The sequence below is a fragment of the Hordeum vulgare genome, chromosome 7H (genome assembly GCF_904849725.1).
Source record: "Hordeum vulgare subsp. vulgare chromosome 7H, MorexV3_pseudomolecules_assembly, whole genome shotgun sequence".
Taxonomy (NCBI): Eukaryota; Viridiplantae; Streptophyta; class Magnoliopsida; order Poales; family Poaceae; genus Hordeum; species Hordeum vulgare.
Window position 1 is genome coordinate 397,713,869 of NC_058524.1, and position 6,069 is coordinate 397,719,937.

The following is a 6,069-nucleotide window of genomic DNA, read 5'->3' on the forward strand; positions in this document are numbered from 1 at the left end:
TACAGACTGGTCTGTTGTTAACAGATTCTGTTTTTGTTGTGTTGGTTGCTTATTTTGATGAAACTATGGATAGTATCGGGGGGTATTAGCCATGGAAGATTGAAAATACAGCAACCCAACACCAGCATAAGTAGAATTTAAGTTTTCTACAGTACCTAAGGAAGTGGTGGTTTGCTTTCTCATACTAATGTTATCACGAGTTTCTGTTTAAGTTTCGAGTTGTGAAGTTTTCATGTTTTGGGTGAAGTTCTTATGGACAAAGAGATAAAGAGTGTCAAGAGCTCATGCTTGGGGATGCGCAAGGAACCCCAAGAGATTCAAGGATGCCGTAAAAGGCCATGCTTGGGGATGCCCTGGGAAGGCATCCCCTCTCTCGTCTTCAATCCATCGGTAACGTTACTTGGGGCTATATTTTTATTCACCACATGTTATGTGTTTTTGCTTGGAGCATCTTGTATCGCAGGAGTCTTTTTTTGTTGTGTCACAATCATCCTTGCTGCACACAAAGAGAGAGAGGCATGCACTCACCGTGATTTTGTCGAGCTTCACTTATATCCTTTGGTAGACAATTCAGCTCACATGTGCTTCACTTATATCTTTTGAGCTAGATACTTTTGCTCTATGTGCTTCACTTATATCTTTTAGAGCACAATGGTGCGTGGCTTGGTAGTTGATATATGCTTTGAAAGTAGTCTCAAAAGGGGTAGTTATCCAAAGGGATACGAAAACTTCCACCTTCATAAGCATTGAATAGTTAGAGAAGTTTGATTCCTCTCAATTAGTTTTGAGATATGGTTGTGGTAATATTGAAGTTATGCTAGTAAGGTGTTGTGGATCTAGAAATACTTGTGTTGAAGTTAGTGATTCCCATAGCATGCACGTATGGTGAACCGCTATGTGATGAAGTCTGAGCATGATTAGTCTTTTGATTGTCATCCTTTGTGTGGCGGTCGGGATCGCGCGATGGTTTATACCTACCAACCCTTCCCCTAGGAGTATGCGTTGAATGCTTTGTTTCGATTACTAATAGAACTTTTGCAACAATTATATGAGTTCTTCATGACTAATGTTTAGTCCATGGTTTAGATGCACTTTCACCTACCACCATCACTATCTTCTTAGTTCCGTGCAACTTTCGCCGGTGCACAAAACCCAACATTAGCCTCCCTCAATACAGCCACCATAACTACCTACTATGGCTTTTTCAAAGTCATTCCGAGATAAATTGCCATGCAACTACCACCATGACATGTGCCACCACGTCTACATTGCCATTGCATGAACGTAAGATAGCTAGCATGATGTTTCCATTGATGTCTATGCCATGCTAGATCACTGCCACGGTACACTACCGAAGGCATTCCATATAGAGTCATAGTTGCTCTAAGTTTTGAGTTGAAAGTGTGATGATCATCATTAATGGAGTATTGTCCGATGTGAGGAAATAAAAGAGGCAAAAGAAGCCCACCAAAAAAAGAGAGGCCAAAGAGCCCACCAAATAAAAAAAATGAGAGAAAAAGAGAGAAGGGACAATGTTACCACTTTTTCCACACTTGTGCGTATTAAGCACCATGATCTTCATGATTGAGAGTCTCTCGTTTTGTCACCACCATATAGCTACTGGAATTTTCATTATATAACTTGGCTTGTATATTCCAATGATAGGCTTCTTCAAAATTGTCTTAGGTCTTCGTGAGCAAGCAAGTTGGATGCACACCCACTAGTTTTCTTTAAGAGCTTTCACATACTCTTAGCTCTAGAGCATCATTTGTATGGCAATCCCTACTCATTCACATTGATATCTATTGATGAGCATCTCCACAGCTTATTTATATGCCTAGTTAATGTGATCATCTTCTCCTTATTTGCCTTGCAACCTCCACCACACTCCACACCACTTATAGTGCTAAAACCATGGCTCACGCTCATGTATTGCGTGAGAGTTGAATAGGTTTGAGAAAGTAAAGGTGTGAAACAATTACTTGTCCAATACCAGGGTTGTGCATGATTTAAGTTCGTTGTGCAATGATGATAGAGCATAGCCAGACTATATGCTTTTGTGGGGATAACTTTCTTTTGGCCTTGTTATTTTGAAAGTTCATGATTACCTTGCTAGTTTGCTTGAATTATTATTGTTTCCACGTCAATAGAAAACCATTGTTTTGAATCTAACGGATCTGAACATTCATGTCACGTGAGATAAGTTACAAAGGACAACTATGCTAGGTAGCATGCAACATCAAAATTCATTCTTTATCACTTCCCTACTCGAGGAGGAGCAGGAGTTAAGCTTGGGGATGCTTGATACGTCTCCAACGTATCTATAATTTTTTATGGTTCCATGCTATTATCTTGTCTACTTTGGATGTTTTATATGCATGAATATGCTATTTTATATCTCTTTTGGACTAACCTATTAACCCAGTGCCAAGTGCCAGTTCTTGTTTTTTCGTGTTTTTGGCCCATTTTCAGATGGAGTCCAAATGGAATCAAACTTTACGATGATTTTTTTGGATCAAAAGAGACCCCCGAAGCTTTGGAAGAAGGCCAGAAGAGCCACGAGGGAGTCACAAGCCCTGACGCCGCCACCACCCCCCCCGGTGGTGGCGACCAGGCTTGTCATCTCCTCGTGGGCCCAAGTGATGCAATTCCACCGCCATAAATACCTATAAATTCAGAAACCTCCAAAAAGAAACCTAGATCGGGAGTTCCGCCGCCGCAAGCCTCTGTAGCCAACAAAAACCAATCTGGAGCCTGTTCTGGCACCCTGCCGGAGGGGGAATCCATCTCCGATGGCCATCTTCATCATCCCGGCGATCTCCATGACGAGGAGGGAGTAGTTCTCCCTCGGGGCTGACGGTATGTACCAGTAGCTATGTGTTTGATATCTCTCTCTCGTGTTCTTGAGATGTCTTGATCTCGATGTACCATGGGCTTTGCTACTATAGTTGGATCTTATGATGTTCTTCCCCCTCTCCTTCTTGTAATGAATTGAGTTTCCCCTTTGGAGTTATCTTATCAGATTGAGTCTTTGAGAACACTTGATGTATGTCTTGCACGTGTCTATCTGCTGTGATCAACTTGCGGGTTTGTGACAATTGGGAACCTATGCATATGGGTTGGCACACGTGGATTCATGTGAGTACTTGATGTATGTTTTGGTGATCAACTTGCGGGTTCGTGACATTGGGAACCTATGCACAGGGGTTGGCACACGTTTTGACTCTCTGGTAGAAACTTTGGGGCACTCTTTGAAGTTCTATGTGTTGGTTGAATAGATGATTCTGAGATTATGTGATGCATATCGTAAAATCATGCCCAATGATACTGGAGGTGACAATGGAGTATCTAGGTGACATTAGGGTCTTGGTTGATATGTATCTTAAGGTGTTATTCTAGTACGAACTCTATGATAGATCGATCAGAAAGAATAACTTTGTGGTGGTTTCGTACCCGACAATAATCTCTTCGTTTGTTCCCCGCTAGTAGTGACTTTGGAGTGACTCTTTGTTTCATGTTGAGGGCTAGTTATATGATCCAATTATGTTATCATTGTTGAGAGAACTTCACCAGTGAAAGTATGAACCCTAGGCCTTGTTTCCATGCATTGCAATACCGTTCATGCTCACTTTTACCATTTGTTGCCTTGCTGTTTTTGTAATTTCAGATTACAAAAACCTATATCTACCATCCATATTGCACTTGTATCACCATCTCTTCGCCGAACTAGTGCACCTATACAACTTACCATTGTATTGGGTGTGTTGGGGACACAAGAGACTCTTTGTTATTTGGTTGCAGGGTTGCTTGAGAGAGACCATTTTCATCCTACGCCTCCCACGGATTGATAAACCTTAGGTCACCCACTTGAGGGAAAATTTCTACTGTCCTACAAACCTCTGCACTTGGAGGCCCAACAATGTCTACAAGGAGAAGGTTGCGTAGTAGACATCAGTAATGTAAGAAAAACTATTCGGTTTATAATCTAACTAATAGAAAACTGGTGGTTTTTTCTATCTAACCGAGGAGGTAAGATATGTCTAATCTCGATCATCCATATGAGATCTAAGGGTGGGGCAAGATAAAAGAAAAAAAAGAGAAGAAGGAGCCTTACCAGAAGAACGACGAGCTCCTGGGCCGATGTGAAGTAGCGAGATAGCGGCGCCCTGGGGGAGGGAGCGGCCGGTGGAGGGGATCTCGGCGGGGAGGGGGGTTCCCAGGGGCGATGGGTAGGTTCCCACGGGCGAGGGGGCATCTAGGCGAGCTCCTAGGCTCCTACAAAGCTCGGTCCAGGCAGGGAAGATGAATATGGTGGCGAGGTGCCTACGGGCAGGGAGGCATCGATGTGATGGGGAAAATGGAACGAGGAGGGTCGGGGCAATCTTATAGGGGTGGTGGGAGGCTCGGGGAAGGAAGGGAGAGGTAGATCGGGCAGGTGGGGATTCTCTGTCTCCATTGCCATGGAAAGTTCCTGCACTGGGGGAAGGTGACGAGAGGTAGGAGATGATCTCGGTTGGGCCAGACTTGGAAACTCCTTAATGGGCCAGCGAACGGTTTCCTATTAAAAAAGATTTCTATCCTTTTTTCAAAAACAAGAAACTAAAACGATAAAAGGGAAATAAATTATACTCGGAATATAGGGTTACTATATATTTAAATTTTCAGAAAAATAAGCCCTACCACGTTGACATTTTATTTTTCACAAAATTAAAACTTTGTAAAACTTTTTTTTTAAATCCAATAAGAATCCAAATTTTGTCTTTAAAAATTTTGGCACTCTTTTTCTACTGACTTTTTTTTGGGGGGTGTCATGTTACCTCCTCTCTTTATTGCTTGGCAAGTATATTGTGAGAAAAATTTTGTGGTTGAAATCTTGTGCCGAAATAATTCGAATCAAATATCGAAATAAATTCAAATGCCACCTTCATTCAAATTATTTATATTTGAAGAAGTCATGTCATCTTCTCTCATTGATTTTAAATGGATGAATTTGAATTCACAGGAAAAAGGGAAAAGTCATTTTATTCCCTCTCATTCAAAAGTTTTTAAAAAGTTTCAAATTTCACTCCAGTTTTCATTCACTCAAACAAACAAACAATCAATCTAATAATTATATTAACATCCTAAAATTTGGGATGTTACATGTCGGTTGGGAGCCTCCTACTTCGTGTTGTGGAGTTGAAGCAACAAGTTTGTAAGGGCAAGGAGATCGCCTACTTCGTGAAGATCTACCGTGAGTGAGGCCAGTCCTGTGTGGACGTAAGCCATGGTAGGACAGACAAGGCCGCTTCTTCGTGGACCCCTTGTGGGTGGAGCCCTCTAGGACTCTCACTGCCATTACCCTCCGTGGGTTGAAGTCTCCACTAACGTGGACGTACCCTCCGTGGGTTGAAGTCTCCACTAACGTGGACGTACGATAGCACCACCTATCAGAACCACGCCAAAAATCGCCATGTCAACCTTTGCATTTGATCTTCCTAACTTACCCTCTACATTACATTTTCTTATCTTTACATTCCACTGCTACAGTCTTATATATGTATGTGTAGGGTGAACTTCACTAGTCATAATTGCTAAAATTGGCCCACAACTAAAATTGGGAAAAGGCTAAGTTTTTGTATTGTCAAGTAGTCTAATCACCCCCACCCCCCCGCTAGACATACTTCGGATCATAGAAGTGGTATCAGATCTTTGGTCTCCATTGCATTGGTTTCACAACCCGGGAGAGTATGGCATTTAGTGAGGGAAATTATCACCCTAGAGGTCCATATTTTGATGGTACAAACTACGCTAGTTGGAAGCATAAGATGAAAATGCATATTCTTGGTCATAATTCTACCGTTTGGGATGTTGTTCCTATTGGTGTGCAAGGTGATTTCTTCAAACAAGGAAGTGAACCAGATCGTGATGCAATGACACATGAGTTGAAGATGTTGCGATACAGTTCTCAAGCGTGCGATATCCTATTCAACTGCCTGTGCCCCGAAGAATTCAACAAAATCAATCGCCTTGAGAACGCAAAGCAAATTTGGGATACTTTGATTGATATGCACGAAGGTACTGATTCTC